The 13645-nt window shown below is 50.6% G+C and overlaps 26 non-coding genes across 26 annotated transcripts; 5 read left to right on the forward strand and 21 right to left on the reverse strand.

Moving 5' to 3' along the window:
* Positions 1-131: 131 nt before the first annotated feature.
* Positions 132-217, reverse strand: TRNAY-GUA. The gene is given in 2 exon segments: positions 132-167; positions 181-217. It is a non-coding gene; the product is annotated as a tRNA-Tyr (tRNA).
* Positions 218-1141: 924 nt separating this feature from the next.
* Positions 1142-1214, reverse strand: TRNAK-UUU. Its single transcript has one exon. It is a non-coding gene; the product is annotated as a tRNA-Lys (tRNA).
* A 284-nt stretch (positions 1215-1498) lies between these two features.
* On the reverse strand, positions 1499-1581 carry TRNAL-UAG. Its single transcript has one exon. It is a non-coding gene; the product is annotated as a tRNA-Leu (tRNA).
* Positions 1582-1883: 302 nt separating this feature from the next.
* TRNAE-CUC lies at positions 1884-1955 on the forward strand. The gene has a single exon. It is a non-coding gene; the product is annotated as a tRNA-Glu (tRNA).
* A 447-nt stretch (positions 1956-2402) lies between these two features.
* Positions 2403-2485, reverse strand: TRNAL-CAG. The gene has a single exon. It is a non-coding gene; the product is annotated as a tRNA-Leu (tRNA).
* Positions 2486-2569: 84 nt separating this feature from the next.
* Positions 2570-2655, reverse strand: TRNAY-GUA. Its single transcript is given in 2 exon segments — positions 2570-2605; positions 2619-2655. It is a non-coding gene; the product is annotated as a tRNA-Tyr (tRNA).
* A 951-nt stretch (positions 2656-3606) lies between these two features.
* TRNAK-UUU lies at positions 3607-3679 on the reverse strand. Its single transcript has one exon. It is a non-coding gene; the product is annotated as a tRNA-Lys (tRNA).
* A 283-nt stretch (positions 3680-3962) lies between these two features.
* TRNAL-UAG lies at positions 3963-4045 on the reverse strand. The gene has a single exon. It is a non-coding gene; the product is annotated as a tRNA-Leu (tRNA).
* Positions 4046-4347: 302 nt separating this feature from the next.
* On the forward strand, positions 4348-4419 carry TRNAE-CUC. The gene has a single exon. It is a non-coding gene; the product is annotated as a tRNA-Glu (tRNA).
* A 448-nt stretch (positions 4420-4867) lies between these two features.
* On the reverse strand, positions 4868-4950 carry TRNAL-UAG. Its single transcript has one exon. It is a non-coding gene; the product is annotated as a tRNA-Leu (tRNA).
* Positions 4951-5034: 84 nt separating this feature from the next.
* On the reverse strand, positions 5035-5120 carry TRNAY-GUA. Its single transcript is given in 2 exon segments — positions 5035-5070; positions 5084-5120. It is a non-coding gene; the product is annotated as a tRNA-Tyr (tRNA).
* Positions 5121-6071: 951 nt separating this feature from the next.
* TRNAK-UUU lies at positions 6072-6144 on the reverse strand. Its single transcript has one exon. It is a non-coding gene; the product is annotated as a tRNA-Lys (tRNA).
* A 284-nt stretch (positions 6145-6428) lies between these two features.
* TRNAL-UAG lies at positions 6429-6511 on the reverse strand. Its single transcript has one exon. It is a non-coding gene; the product is annotated as a tRNA-Leu (tRNA).
* A 302-nt stretch (positions 6512-6813) lies between these two features.
* On the forward strand, positions 6814-6885 carry TRNAE-CUC. Its single transcript has one exon. It is a non-coding gene; the product is annotated as a tRNA-Glu (tRNA).
* Positions 6886-7333: 448 nt separating this feature from the next.
* Positions 7334-7416, reverse strand: TRNAL-CAG. The gene has a single exon. It is a non-coding gene; the product is annotated as a tRNA-Leu (tRNA).
* Positions 7417-7508: 92 nt separating this feature from the next.
* Positions 7509-7594, reverse strand: TRNAY-GUA. Its single transcript is given in 2 exon segments — positions 7509-7544; positions 7558-7594. It is a non-coding gene; the product is annotated as a tRNA-Tyr (tRNA).
* A 951-nt stretch (positions 7595-8545) lies between these two features.
* On the reverse strand, positions 8546-8618 carry TRNAK-UUU. Its single transcript has one exon. It is a non-coding gene; the product is annotated as a tRNA-Lys (tRNA).
* A 285-nt stretch (positions 8619-8903) lies between these two features.
* On the reverse strand, positions 8904-8986 carry TRNAL-UAG. The gene has a single exon. It is a non-coding gene; the product is annotated as a tRNA-Leu (tRNA).
* A 302-nt stretch (positions 8987-9288) lies between these two features.
* TRNAE-CUC lies at positions 9289-9360 on the forward strand. Its single transcript has one exon. It is a non-coding gene; the product is annotated as a tRNA-Glu (tRNA).
* A 448-nt stretch (positions 9361-9808) lies between these two features.
* TRNAL-CAG lies at positions 9809-9891 on the reverse strand. The gene has a single exon. It is a non-coding gene; the product is annotated as a tRNA-Leu (tRNA).
* A 1129-nt stretch (positions 9892-11020) lies between these two features.
* Positions 11021-11093, reverse strand: TRNAK-UUU. The gene has a single exon. It is a non-coding gene; the product is annotated as a tRNA-Lys (tRNA).
* Positions 11094-11378: 285 nt separating this feature from the next.
* On the reverse strand, positions 11379-11461 carry TRNAL-UAG. The gene has a single exon. It is a non-coding gene; the product is annotated as a tRNA-Leu (tRNA).
* Positions 11462-11763: 302 nt separating this feature from the next.
* TRNAE-CUC lies at positions 11764-11835 on the forward strand. The gene has a single exon. It is a non-coding gene; the product is annotated as a tRNA-Glu (tRNA).
* A 449-nt stretch (positions 11836-12284) lies between these two features.
* On the reverse strand, positions 12285-12367 carry TRNAL-CAG. Its single transcript has one exon. It is a non-coding gene; the product is annotated as a tRNA-Leu (tRNA).
* A 92-nt stretch (positions 12368-12459) lies between these two features.
* Positions 12460-12545, reverse strand: TRNAY-GUA. The gene is given in 2 exon segments: positions 12460-12495; positions 12509-12545. It is a non-coding gene; the product is annotated as a tRNA-Tyr (tRNA).
* Positions 12546-13496: 951 nt separating this feature from the next.
* Positions 13497-13569, reverse strand: TRNAK-UUU. The gene has a single exon. It is a non-coding gene; the product is annotated as a tRNA-Lys (tRNA).
* Between the last annotated feature and the right edge of the window lie 76 nt (positions 13570-13645).

Consider the following 13645-nt stretch of genomic DNA (forward strand, 5'->3'; position numbering starts at 1 on the left):
ACCTGAACGCAGTGCCTTAGACCATTCGGCCATCTTAACAAACTGTGGCTCTGTTACAATTGAACGCGATGTTAGCTGAACTGTCGCCTAAAGGAGCTCTGTGAAAGGAAGGAACCTCAGCAAAATTAGCATCCTTCGAGCCGTAGTTGAACCAGCGACCTAAGGATTTCTTCATCTTCTCTACAGTCCTCCGCTCTACCAACTGAGCTATCGAAGGAGCTCAGGTTATTTGTAGCCTTGGGGCCTCCTCTCACCTGTGTTTTTAGCCCTAGTTGTGGTCTATCTTTGCTCCTTAAAAGTGAGCAGAGCTCCATAGAGCAGCTGAGCGGCTTGTGTCAGCCTCCCAAAGGGCACCTGCTGCTGTTGGGAGGTCACAAGCGGCGGTCTTGTGGTCAGGATTTGGTATGATTCAACTCTGAGCCAGCGTGAGGGTATTTGTAAGGAAGCACACGGGTTAGCTCACAGAACTTTTTGCAGCAGCGGTTTTCTCTCTGAAAACCCATTAAACCAAATACCCTGTAGTGCGATGGCAGTTTGCTCCTCGCACTATGTACTTCAACCATCGTCTCCGCTGCTCATTTGTACCTCCTGTCTCCTGTCTGCTCTGGGAAAATGAGGTCACATCTCAAGGCGGGAGAGGGGAGAAATCATTCGCGGCATTAATGCGCATGAGGCGTGTCTCTTTCATATGAAAAGAAGCTCCGGAATAGGAAGACGTTAGGAGGTGGTAGGCTCAGGAGTAAGATGTGTGGAGAGAAAGACTGTGACTGAATTCCAGAAAGTGGGATCTCTCGGGGAGAGGATGGGCACACTGCATTGGCCGTTTGGCGTTTATCTGCCATCAACGGTCAACATCTACAAGAGTGGTGGTGGTGGGATGGGCCAGATCAAATCCAAAAGGCCTATCCTGTCTGCCCATCCACTCTGACTACGAAGCTCAACAATCCCTTCCGAGATCCTCTGTGCTTCTCCCAGATACGGCTCAGGTATGCACCCTAGCACCCTATCCCTCAAGAAAAGGTCTCTCTCGGCTGGATTCTTCCCCTCCATTAGGCATTGTTTTCAGCACGTCCCCTTGAACTTCAAAACAGTCTCCAATATTTCAGCCTTCTGTCACTCTCCAGTCGAAAAATGGCTGCCCCACCCACACAGGGACTTGAACCCTGGACCCTCAGATTAAAAGTCTGATGCTCTACCGACTGAGCTACGTGGGCCCACTTGGTTAGACATGTGGACAAAGTCTGTTTTCCTTGCCTCTCCCGCCCCCCTCTGTTTTCAGTGCTTTTCCCAGGCTAGTAAAGATGTAAAAGCTTCTTTTGAGTTAACTGGATGAGTTTGACTGTGGTGCCCAATGACCACGAAGAGCCGGAAAAAAAGAGAGAGAATGGGTGGCAAGACACTCACCAGCTCAGAGAAACGTAAGCTGAGCGTGCTTCTCAACTGTCAGACCATGGAACCTTGAATGGAAAAAAATAAAATAAAATAAGGGCCTCTGGCTTATCAGGAGTGGGATTTGAACCCACGCATCCATTGGAGACTGCGACCTAAACGCAGCACCTTAGACCGCTCGGCCATCCTGACAAACTGTGGCTCGCCTACTAGGGAACCCGCTGAACTGACCGCTGTGTGAGAGGAACTTCAGCAAAATCAGCATCCTTCGAGCCGGAATTGAACCAGCGGCCTAAGGATTTCTTGCTCTGCCTTTGATGCCTCCTCCTATCCCCTGTATTTTTAGCCCTGTCTGTGATATCAGTCCTTGCTCCTTAAAAGCGAGTAGAGCTGCATAGAGCAACTGAGCGGGTTGTGTCAGCTGCTGCTATTGGGAGGTCAGTGTCCCGCCATCGGAACATCGTTGTCAGAGAATGTCATAAAACACCAAGCAATCCCTGGTGGTCTAGTGGTCAGGATTTGGTGCTCTCACCTCCAAGGCCCGGGTTCGATTCCAGGCCAGGGAAGCCATCTCCCTCTCTCAGGGTAGGCTGTTCGTGACGCTTACATTCTGTCCTCAAATGTGGTTTTGCTGAGACGTCACTGCCATCTAAGTTTCATACCGCCCATCTCGGTAAAACCATCTAGGCAGGTGAAGTCGCAATGGCTTGCGTCGGGCCCACCACCAAGGAAACAGACCTGTTACCTGTTCACCACTCCTCAAGAATGGAAAATGATTCAACTCAGAGCGATAGCTCCCGGAACTTTTGCAGGAGTAAAGATGTATAAGCTTATTTTGAGCTAACTGGATGAGTGACTCTGGTGCCGAATGACCACGAAGAGCCGGAAAGAAAGAGAGAGATGACGGCTGGCACCAGCTCAGAAAAGCGTAAGCTGAGCCGGCTTCTCAGTTGTTGGCCCAGGAACCTTGTATGGAGAAGAAGAAGAAAAAAAAAATAAACAACCTCCAGGCTTATCAAGAGTGGGATTTGAACCCACGCCTCCATGGGAGACTGCGACCTGAACGCAGCGCCTTAGACCGCTCGGCAATCCTGAGGCGCTGTTACAATTGAACGCGATGTTAGCTGAACTGTCGCCTAAAGGAGCTCTGTGAAAGGAAGGAACCTCAGCAAAATTAGCATCCTTCGAGCCGGAGTTGAACCAGCGACCTAAGGATTTCTTCATCTTCTCTACAGTCCTCCGCTCTACCAACTGAGCTATCGAAGGAGCTCGGGTTATTTACAGCTTTGGGGCCTCCTCTCACCTGTGTTTTTAGCCCTAGCTGTGGTCTATCCTTGCTCCTTAAAAGCGAGCAGAGCTCCATAGAGCAGCTGAGCGGCTTGTGTCAGCCTCCCAAAGGGCACCTGCTGCTGTTGGGAGGTCACAAGCGGCGGTCTTGTGGTCAGGATTTGGTATGATTCAACTCTGAGCTAGCGTGAGGGTATTTGTAAGGAAGCACACGGGTTAGCTCACAGAACTTTTTGCAGCAGCGGTTTTCTCTCTGAAAACCCATTAAACCAAATACCCTGGCAGGCACGTAGTGCTATGGCAGTTTGCTCTTCGCACTATGTACTTCAACCATCGTCTCCGCTGCTCATTTGTACCTCCTGTCTCCTGTCTGCTCTGGGAAAATGAGGTCACATCTCAAGGCGGGAGAGGGGAGAAATCAGAGAGCTGTTTCAATACCTTCGCGGCATTAATGCGCATGAGGCGTGTCTCTTTCATATGAAATGAAGCTCCGGAATAGCATGAAGTTAGGAGGTGGTAGGCTCAGGAGTAAGATGTGTGGAGAGAAAGACTGTGACTGAATTCCAGAAAGTGGGATCTCTCGGGGAGAGGATGGGCAGACTGCATGGGCCGTTTGGCGTTTATCTGCCATCAACGGTCAACATCTACAAGAGGAGTGGTGGTGGGATGGGGCAGATCAAATCCAAAAGGCCTATCCTGTCTGCCCATCCACTCTGAGTATGAAGCTCAACTATCCCTTCCGAGATCCTCTGTGCTTCTCCCGGATACGGCTCAGGTATGCACCCTAGCACCCTATCCCTCAAGAAAAGGTCTTCCTCGGCTGGATTCTTCCCCTCCATTGGGCATAGTATTCAGCACGTCCCCTTGAACTTCAAAATAGTCTCCAATATTTCAGCCTTCTGTCACTCTCCAGTCGAAAAATGGCTGCCCCACCCACACAGTGACTTGAACCCTGGACCCTCAGATTAAAAGTCTGATACTCTACCGACTGAGCTACGTGGGCCCACTTGGTTAGACATGTGGACAAAGTCTGGTTTACTTGCCTCTGCCGCCCCCCTCTGTTTTCAGTGCTTTTCCCAGGCTAGTAAAGATGTAAAAGTTCTTTTGAGTTAACTGGATGAGTTTGACTGTGGTGCCCAATGACCACGAAGAGCCGGAAAAAAAGAGAGAGAATGGGTGGCAAGACACTCACCAGCTCAGAGAAACGTAAGCTGAGCGTGCTTCTCAACTGTCAGACCATGGAACCTTGAATGGAAAAAAATAAAATAAAATAAGGGCCTCTGGCTTATCAGGAGTGGGATTTGAAACCACGCCTCCATGGGAGACTGCGACCTAAACGCAGCGCCTTAGACCGTTCGGCCATCCTGACAAACTGTGGCTCGCCTACTAGGGAACCCGCTGAACTGACCGCTGTGTGAGAGGAACTTCAGCAAAATCAGCATCCTTCGAGCCGGAATTGAACCAGCGGCCTAAGGATTTCTTGCTCTGCCTTTGATGCCTCCTCCTATCCCCTGTATTTTTAGCCCTGTCTGTGATATCAGTCCTTGCTCCTTAAAAGCGAGTAGAGCTGCATAGAGCAACTGAGCGGGTTGTGTCAGCTGCTGCTATTGGGAGGTCAGTGTCCCGCCATCGGAACATCGTTGTCAGAGAATGTCATAAAACACCAAGCAATCCCTGGTGGTCTGGTGGTCAGGATTTGGTGCTCTCACCGCCAAGGCCCGGGTTCGATTCCCAGCCAGGGAAGCCATCTCCCTCTCTCAGGGTAGGCTGTTCGTGACGCTTACATTCTGTCCTCAAATGTGGTTTTGCTGAGACGTCACTGCCATCTAAGTTTCATACCGCCCATCTCGGTAAAACCATCTAGGCAGGTGAAGTCGCAATGGCTTGCGTCGGGCCCACCACCAAGGAAACAGACCTGTTACCTGTTCACCACTCCTCAAGAATGGAAAATGATTCAACTGGGAGCGATAGCTCCCGGAACTTTTGCAGGAGTAAAGATGTAAAAGCTTATTTTGAGCTAACTGGATGAGTGACTCTGGTGCCGAATGACCACGAAGAGCCGGAAAGAAAGAGAGAGATGACGGCTGGCACCAGCTCAGAAAAGCGTAAGCTGAGCCGGCTTCTCAGTTGTTGGCCCAGGAACCTTGTATGGAGAAGAAGAAGAAGAAAAAAAAAAAACAGCCTCCAGGCTTATCAGGAGTGGGATTTGAACCCACGCCTCCATGGGAGACTGCGACCTAAACGCAGCGCCTCAGACCGCTCGGCCATCCTGAGGCTCTGTTACAATTGAACGCGATGTTAGCTGAACTGTCGCCTAAAGGAGCTCTGTGAAAGGAAGGAACCTCAGCAAAATTAGCATCCTTCGAGCCGGAGTTGAACTAGCGACCTAAGAATTTCTTCATCTTCTCTACAGTCCTCCGCTCTACCAACTGAGCTATCGAAGGAGCTCAGGTTATTTACAGCTTTGGGGCCTCCTCTCACCTGTGTTTTTAGCCCTAGCTGTGGTCTATCCTTGCTCCTTAAAAGCGAGCAGAGCTCCATAGAGCAGCTGAGCGGCTTGTGTCAGCCTCCCAAAGGGCACCTGCTGCTGTTGGGAGGTCACAAGCGGCGGTCTTGTGGTCAGGATTTGGTATGATTCAACTCTGAGCTAGCGTGAGGGTATTTGTAAGGAAGCACACGGGTTAGCTCACAGAACTTTTTGCAGCAGCGGTTTTCTCTCTGAAAACCCATTAAACCAAATACCCTGGCAGGCACGTAGTGCTATGGCAGTTTGCTCTTCGCACTATGTACTTCAACCATCGTCTCCGCTGCTCATTTGTACCTCCTGTCTCCTGTCTGCTCTGGGAAAATGAGGTCACATCTCAAGGCGGGAGAGGGGAGAAATCAGAGAGCTGTTTCAATACCTTCGCGACATTAATGCGCATGAGGCGTGTCTCTTTCATATGAAATGAAGCTCCGGAATAGGATGAAGTTAGGAGGTGGTAGGCTCAGGAGTAAGATGTGTGGAGAGAAAGACTGTGACTGAATTCCAGAAAGTGGGATCTCTCGGGGAGAGGATGGGCAGACTGCATGGGCCGTTTGGCGTTTATCTGCCATCAACGGTCAACATCTACAAGAGGGGTGGTGGTGGGATGGGGCAGATCAAATCCAAAAGGCCTATCCTGTCTGCCCATCCACTCTGAGTATGAAGCTCAACAATCCCTTCCCAGATCCTCTGTGCTTCTCCCGGATACGGCTCAGGTATGCACCCTAGCACCCTATCCCTCAAGAAAAGGTCTCCCTCGGCTGGATTCTTCCCCTCCATTGGGCATAGTATTCAGCACGTCCCCTTGAACTTCAAAATAGTCTCCAATATTTCAGCCTTCTGTCACTCTCCAGTCGAAAAATGGCTGTCCCACCCACACAGGGACTTGAACCCTGGACCCTCAGATTAAAAGTCTGATGCTCTACCGACTGAGCTACGTGGGCCCACTTGGTTAGATATGTGGTCAAAGTCTGGTTTCCTTGCCTCTCCCGCCCCCCCTCTGTTTTCAGTGCTTTTCCCAGGCTAGTAAAGATGTAAAAGCTTCTTTTGAGTTAACTGGATGAGTTTGACTGTGGTGCCCAATGACCACGAAGAGCCGGAAAAAAAGAGAGAGAATGGGTGGCAAGACACTCACCAGCTCAGAGAAACGTAAGCTGAGCGTGCTTCTCAACTGTCAGACCATGGAACCTTGAATGGAAAAAAAAAAATAAAATAAGGGCCTCTGGCTTATCAGGAGTGGGATTTGAACCCACGCCTCCATGGGAGACTGCGACCTAAACGCAGCGCCTTAGACCGCTAGGCCATCCTGCCAAACTGTGGCTCGCCTGCTAGGGAACCCGCTGAACTGACCGCTGTGTGAGAGGAACTTCAGCAAAATCAGCATCCTTCGAGCCGGAATTGAACCGGCGGCCTAAGGATTTCTTGCTCTGCCTTTGATGCCTCCTCCTATCCCCTGTATTTTTAGCCCTGTCTGTGATATCAGTCCTTGCTCCTTAAAAGCGAGTAGAGCTGCATAGAGCAACTGAGCGGGTTGTGTCAGCTGCTGCTATTGGGAGGTCAGTGTCCCGCCATCGGAACATCGTTGTCAGAGAATGTCATAAAACACCAAGCAATCCCTGGTGGTCTAGTGGTCAGGATTTGGTGCTCTCACCGCCAAGGCCCGGGTTCGATTCCCGGCCAGGGAAGCCATCTTCCTCTCTCAGGGTAGGCTGTTCGTGACGCTTACATTCTGTCCTCAAATGTGGTTTTGCTGAGACGTCACTGCCATCTAAGTTTCATACCGCCCATCTCGGTAAAACCATCTAGTCAGGTGAAGTCGCAATGGCTTGCGTCGGGCCCACCACCAAGGAAACAGACCTGTTACCTGTTCACCACTCCTCAAGAATGGAAAATGATTCAACTGGGAGCGATAGCTCCCGGAACTTTTGCAGGAGTAAAGATGTAAAAGCTTATTTTGAGCTAACTGGATGAGTGACTCTGGTGCCGAATGACCACGAAGAGCCGGAAAGAAAGAGAGAGATGACGGCTGGCACCAGCTCAGAAAAGCGTAAGCTGAGCCGGCTTCTCAGTTGTTGGCCCAGGAACCTTGTATGGAGAAGAAGAAGAAAAAAAAAAATAAACAACCTCTGTGCTTATCAGGAGTGGGATTTGAACCCACGCCTCCATGGGAGACTGCGACCTGAACGCAGCGCCTTAGACCGCTCGGCCATCCTGACAAACTGTGGCTCTGTTACAATTGAACGCGATGTTAGCTGAACTGTCGCCTAAAGGAGCTCTGTGAAAGGAAGGAACCTCAGCAAAATTAGCATCCTTCGAGCCGGAGTTAAACCAGCGACCTAAGGATTTCTTCATCTTCTCTACAGTCCTCCGCTCTACCAACTGAGCTGTCGAAGGAGCTCAGGTTATTTACAGCTTTGGGGCCTCCTCTCACCTGTGTTTTTAGCCCTAGCTGTGGTCTATCCTTGCTCCTTAAAAGCGAGCAGAGCTCCATAGAGCAGCTGAGCGGCTTGTGTCAGCCTCCCAAAGGGCACCTGCTGCTGTTGGGAGGTCACAAGCGGCGGTCTTGTGGTCAGGATTTGGTATGATTCAACTCTGAGCTAGCGTGAGGGTATTTGTAAGGAAGCACACGGGTTAGCTCACAGAACTTTTTGCAGCAGCGGTTTTCTCTCTGAAAACCCATTAAACCAAATACCCTGGCAGGCACGTAGTGCTATGGCAGTTTGCTCTTCGCACTATGTACTTCAACCATCGTCTCCGCTGCTCATTTGTACCTCCTGTCTCCTGTCTGCTCTGGGAAAATGAGGTCACATCTCAAGGCGGGAGAGGGGAGAAATCAGAGAGCTGTTTCAATACCTTCGCGGCATTAATGCGCATGAGGCGTGTCTCTTTCATATGAAATGAAGCTCCGGAATAGGATGAAGTTAGGAGGTGGTAGGCTCAGGAGTAAGATGTGTGGAGAGAAAGACTGTGACTGAATTCCAGAAAGTGGGATCTCTCGGGGAGAGGATGGGCAGACTGCATGGGCCGTTTGGCGTTTATCTGCCATCAACGGTCAACATCTACAAGAGGGGTGGTGGTGGGATGGGGCAGATCAAATCCAAAAGGCCTATCCTGTCTGCCCATCCACTCTGAGTATGAAGCTCAACAATCCCTTCCGAGATCCTCTGTGCTTCTCCCGGATACGGCTCAGGTATGCACCCTAGCACCCTATCCCTCAAGAAAAGGTCTCCCTCGGCTGGATTCTTCCCCTCCATTGGGCATAGTATTCAGCACGTCCCCTTGAACTTCAAAATAGTCTGCAATATTTCAGCCTTCTGTCACTCTCCAGTCGAAAAATGGCTGCCCCACCCACACAGGGACTTGAACCCTGGACCCTCAGATTAAAAGTCTGATGCTCTACCGACTGAGCTACGTGGGCCCACTTGGTTAGACATATGGACAAAGTCTGGTTTCCTTGCCTCTCCCGCCCCCCCCTCTGTTTTCAGTGCTTTTCCCAGGCTAGTAAAGATGTAAAAGCTTCTTTTGAGTTAACTGGATGAGTTTGACTGTGGTGCCCAATGACCACGAAGAGCCGGAAAAAAAGAGAGAGAATTGGTGGCAAGACACTCACCAGCTCAGAGAAACGTAAGCTGAGCGTGCTTCTCAACTGTCAGACCATGGAACCTTGAATGGAAAAAAAATAATAAAATAAGGGCCTCTGGCTTATCAGGAGTGGGATTTGAACCCACGCCTCCATGGGAGACTGCGACCTAAACGCAGCGCCTTAGACCGCTCGGCCATCCTGACTAACTGTGGCTCGCCTACTAGGGAACCCGCTGAACTGACCGCTGTGTGAGAGGAACTTCAGCAAAATCAGCATCCTTCGAGCCGGAATTGAACCAGCGGCCTAAGGATTTCTTGCTCTGCCTTTGATGCCTCCTCCTATCCCCTGTATTTTTAGCCCTGTCTGTGATATCAGTCCTTGCTCCTTAAAAGCGAGTAGAGCTGCATAGAGCAACTGAGCGGGTTGTGTCAGCTGCTGCTATTGGGAGGTCAGTGTCCCGCCATCGGAACATCGTTGTCAGAGAATGTCATAAAACACCAAGCAATCCCTGGTGGTCTAGTGGTCAGGATTTGGTGCTCTCACCGCCAAGGCCCGGGTTCGATTCCCGGCCAGGGAAGCCATCTCCCTCTCTCAGGGTAGGCTGTTCGTGACGCTTACATTCTGTCCTCAAATGTGGTTTTGCTGAGACGTCACTGCCATCTAAGTTTCATACCGCCCATCTCGGTAAAACCATCTAGGCAGGTGAAGTCGCAATGGCTTGCGTCGGGCCCACCACCAAGGAAACAGACCTGTTACCTGTTCACCACTCCTCAAGAATGGAAAATGATTCAACTGGGAGCGATAGCTCCCGGAACTTTTGCAGGAGTAAAGATGTAAAAGCTTATTTTGAGCTAACTGGATGAGTGACTCTGGTGCCGAATGACCACGAAGAGCCGGAAAGAAAGAGAGAGATGACGGCTGGCACCAGCTCAGAAAAGCGTAAGCTGAGCCGGCTTCTCAGTTGTTGGCCCAGGAACCTTGTATGGAGAAGAAGAAGAAAAAAAAAAATAAACAACCTCCAGGCTTATCAGGAGTGGGATTTGAACCCACGCCTCCATGGGAGACTGCGACCTGAACGCAGCGCCTTAGACCGCTCGGCCATCCTGACAAACTGTGGCTCTGTTACAATTGAACGCGATGTTAGCTGAACTGTCGCCTAAAGGAGCTCTGTGAAAGGAAGGAACCTCAGCAAAATTAGCATCCTTCGAGCCGGAGTTAAACCAGCGACCTAAGGATTTCTTCATCTTCTCTACAGTCCTCCGCTCTACCAACTGAGCTGACGAAGGAGCTCAGGTTATTTACAGCTTTGGGGCCTCCTCTCACCTGTGTTTTTAGCCCTAGCTGTGGTCTATCCTTGCTCCTTAAAAGCGAGCAGAGCTCCATAGAGCAGCTGAGCGGCTTGTGTCAGCCTCCCAAAGGGCACCTGCTGCTGTTGGGAGGTCACAAGCGGCGGTCTTGTGGTCAGGATTTGGTATGATTCAACTCTGAGCTAGCGTGAGGGTATTTGTAAGGAAGCACACGGGTTAGCTCACAGAACTTTTTGCAGCAGCGGTTTTCTCTCTGAAAACCCATTAAACCAAATACCCTGGCAGGCACGTAGTGCTATGGCAGTTTGCTCTTCGCACTATGTACTTCAACCATCGTCTCCGCTGCTCATTTGTACCTCCTGTCTCCTGTCTGCTCTGGGAAAATGAGGTCACATCTCAAGGCGGGAGAGGGGAGAAATCAGAGAGCTGTTTCAATACCTTCGCGGCATTAATGCGCATGAGGCGTGTCTCTTTCATATGAAATGAAGCTCCGGAATAGGATGAAGTTAGGAGGTGGTAGGCTCAGGAGTAAGATGTGTGGAGAGAAAGACTGTGACTGAATTCCAGAAAGTGGGATCTCTCGGGGAGAGGATGGGCAGACTGCATGGGCCGTTTGGCGTTTATCTGCCATCAACGGTCAACATCTACAAGAGGGGTGGTGGTGGGATGGGGCAGATCAAATCCAAAAGGCCTATCCTGTCTGCCCATCCACTCTGAGTATGAAGCTCAACAATCCCTTCCGAGATCCTCTGTGCTTCTCCCGGATACGGCTCAGGTATGCACCCTAGCACCCTATCCCTCAAGAAAAGGTCTCCCTCGGCTGGATTCTTCCCCTCCATTGGGCATAGTATTCAGCACGTCCCCTTGAACTTCAAAATACTCTGCAATATTTCAGCCTTCTGTCACTCTCCAGTCGAAAAATGGCTGCCCCACCCACATAGGGACTTGAACCCTGGACCCTCAGATTAAAAGTCTGATGCTCTACCGACTGAGCTACGTGGGCCCACTTGGTTAGACATATGGACAAAGTCTGGTTTCCTTGCCTCTCCCGCCCCCCCTCTGTTTTCAGTGCTTTTCCCAGGCTAGTAAAGATGTAAAAGCTTCTTTTGAGTTAACTGGATGAGTTTGACTGTGGTGCCCAATGACCACGAAGAGCCGGAAAAAAAGAGAGAGAATGGGTGGCAAGACACTCACCAGCTCAGAGAAACGTAAGCTGAGCGTGCTTCTCAACTGTCAGACCATGGAACCTTGAATGGAAAAAAAAATAATAAAATAAGGGCCTCTGGCTTATTAGGAGTGGGATTTGAACCCACGCCTCCATGGGAGACTGCGACCTAAACGCAGCGCCTTAGACCGCTCGGCCATCCTGACAAACTGTGGCTCGCCTACTAGGGAACCCGCTGAACTGACCGCTGTGTGAGAGGAACTTCAGCAAAATCAGCATCCTTCGAGCCGGAATTGAACCAGCGGCCTAAGGATTTCTTGCTCTGTCTTTGATGCCTCCTCCTATCCCCTGTATTTTTAGCCCTGTCTGTGATATCAGTCCTTGCTCCTTAAAAGCGAGTAGAGCTGCATAGAGCAACTGAGCGGGTTGTGTCAGCTGCTGCTATTGGGAGGTCAGTGTCCCGCCATCGGAACATCGTTGTCAGAGAATGTCATAAAACACCAAGCAATCCCTGGTGGTCTAGTGGTCAGGATTTGGTGCTCTCACTGCCAAGGCCCGGGTTCGATTCCCAGCCAGGGAAGCCATCTCCCTCTCTCAGGGTAGGCTGTTCGTGACACTTACATTCTGTCCTCAAATGTGGTTTTGCTGAGACGTCACTGCCATCTAAGTTTCATACCGCCCATCTCGGTAAAACCATCTAGGCAGGTGAAGTCGCAATGGCTTGCGTCGGGCCCACCACCAAGGAAACAGACCTGTTACCTGTTCACCACTCCTCAAGAATGGAAAATGATTCAACTGGGAGCGATAGCTCCCGGAACTTTTGCAGGAGTAAAGATGTAAAAGCTTATTTTGAGCTAACTGGATGAGTGACTCTGGTGCCGAATGACCACGAAGAGCCGGAAAGAAAGAGAGAGATGACGGCTGGCACCAGCTCAGAAAAGCGTAAGCTGAGCCGGCTTCTCAGTTGTTGGCCCAGGAACCTTGTATGGAGAAGAAGAAGAAAAAAAAAAAATAAACAACCTCTGTGCTTATCAGGAGTGGGATTTGAACCCACGCCTCCATGGGAGACTGCGACCTGAACGCAGCGCCTTAGACCGCTCGGCCATCCTGACAAACTGAGGCTCTGTTACAATTGAACGCGATGTTAGCTGAACTGTCGCCTAAAGGAGCTATGTGGAAGGAAGGAACCTCAGCAAAATTAGCATCCTTCGAGCCGGAGTTGAACCAGCGACCTATGGATTTCTTCATCTTCTCTACAGTCCTCTGCTCTACCAACTGAGCTATTGAAGGAGCTCAGTTTATTTACAGCTTTGGGGCCTCCTCTCACCTGTGTTTTTAGCCCTAGCTGTGGTCTATCCTTGCTCCTTAAAAGCGAGCAGAGCTCCATAGAGCAGCTGAGCGGCTTGTGTCAGCCTCCCAAAGGGCACCTGCTGCTGTTGGGAGGTCACAAGCGGCGGTCTTGTGGTCAGGATTTGCTATGATTCAACTCTGAGCTAGCGTGAGGGTATTTGTAAGGAAGCACACGGGTTAGCTCACAGAACTTTTTGCAGCAGCGGTTTTCTCTCTGAAAACCCATTAAACCAAATACCCTGGCAGGCACGTAGTGCTATGGCAGTTTGCTCTTCGCACTATGTACTTCAACCATCGTCTCCGCTGCTCATTTGTACCTCCTGTCTCCTGTCTGCTCTGGGAAAATGAGGTCACATCTCAAGGCGGGAGAGGGGAGAAATCAGAGAGCTGTTTCAATACCTTCGCGGCATTAATGCGCATGAGGCGTGTCTCTTTCATATGAAATGAAGCTCCGGAATAGGATGAAGTTAGGAGGTGGTAGGCTCAGGAGTAAGATGTGTGGAGAGAAAGACTGTGACTGAATTCCAGAAAGTGGGATCTCTCGGGGAGAGGATGGGCAGACTGCATGGGCCGTTTGGCGTTTATCTGCCATCAACGGTCAACATCTACAAGAGGGGTGGTGGTGGGATGGGGCAGATCAAATCCAAAAGGCCTATCCTGTCTGCCCATCCACTCTGAGTATGAAGCTCAACAATCCCTTCCGAGATCCTCTGTGCTTCTCCCGGATACGGCTCAGGTATGCACCCTAGCACCCTATCCCTCAAGAAAAGGTCTCCCTCGGCTGGATTCTTCCCCTCCATTGGGCATAGTATTCAGCACGTCCCCTTGAACTTCAAAATAGTCTGCAATATTTCAGCCTTCTGTCACTCTCCAGTCGAAAAATGGCTGCCCCACCCACACAGGGACTTGAACCCTGGACCCTCAGATTAAAAGTCTGATGCTCTACCGACTGAGCTACGTGGGCCCACTTGGTTAGACATATGGACAAAGTCTGGTTTCCTTGCCTCTCCCGCCCCCCCCCTCTGTTTTCAGTGCTTTTC

Source organism: Geotrypetes seraphini, chromosome 3, assembly GCF_902459505.1.
Source record: "Geotrypetes seraphini chromosome 3, aGeoSer1.1, whole genome shotgun sequence".
NCBI classification, from domain to species: domain Eukaryota; kingdom Metazoa; phylum Chordata; class Amphibia; order Gymnophiona; family Dermophiidae; genus Geotrypetes; species Geotrypetes seraphini.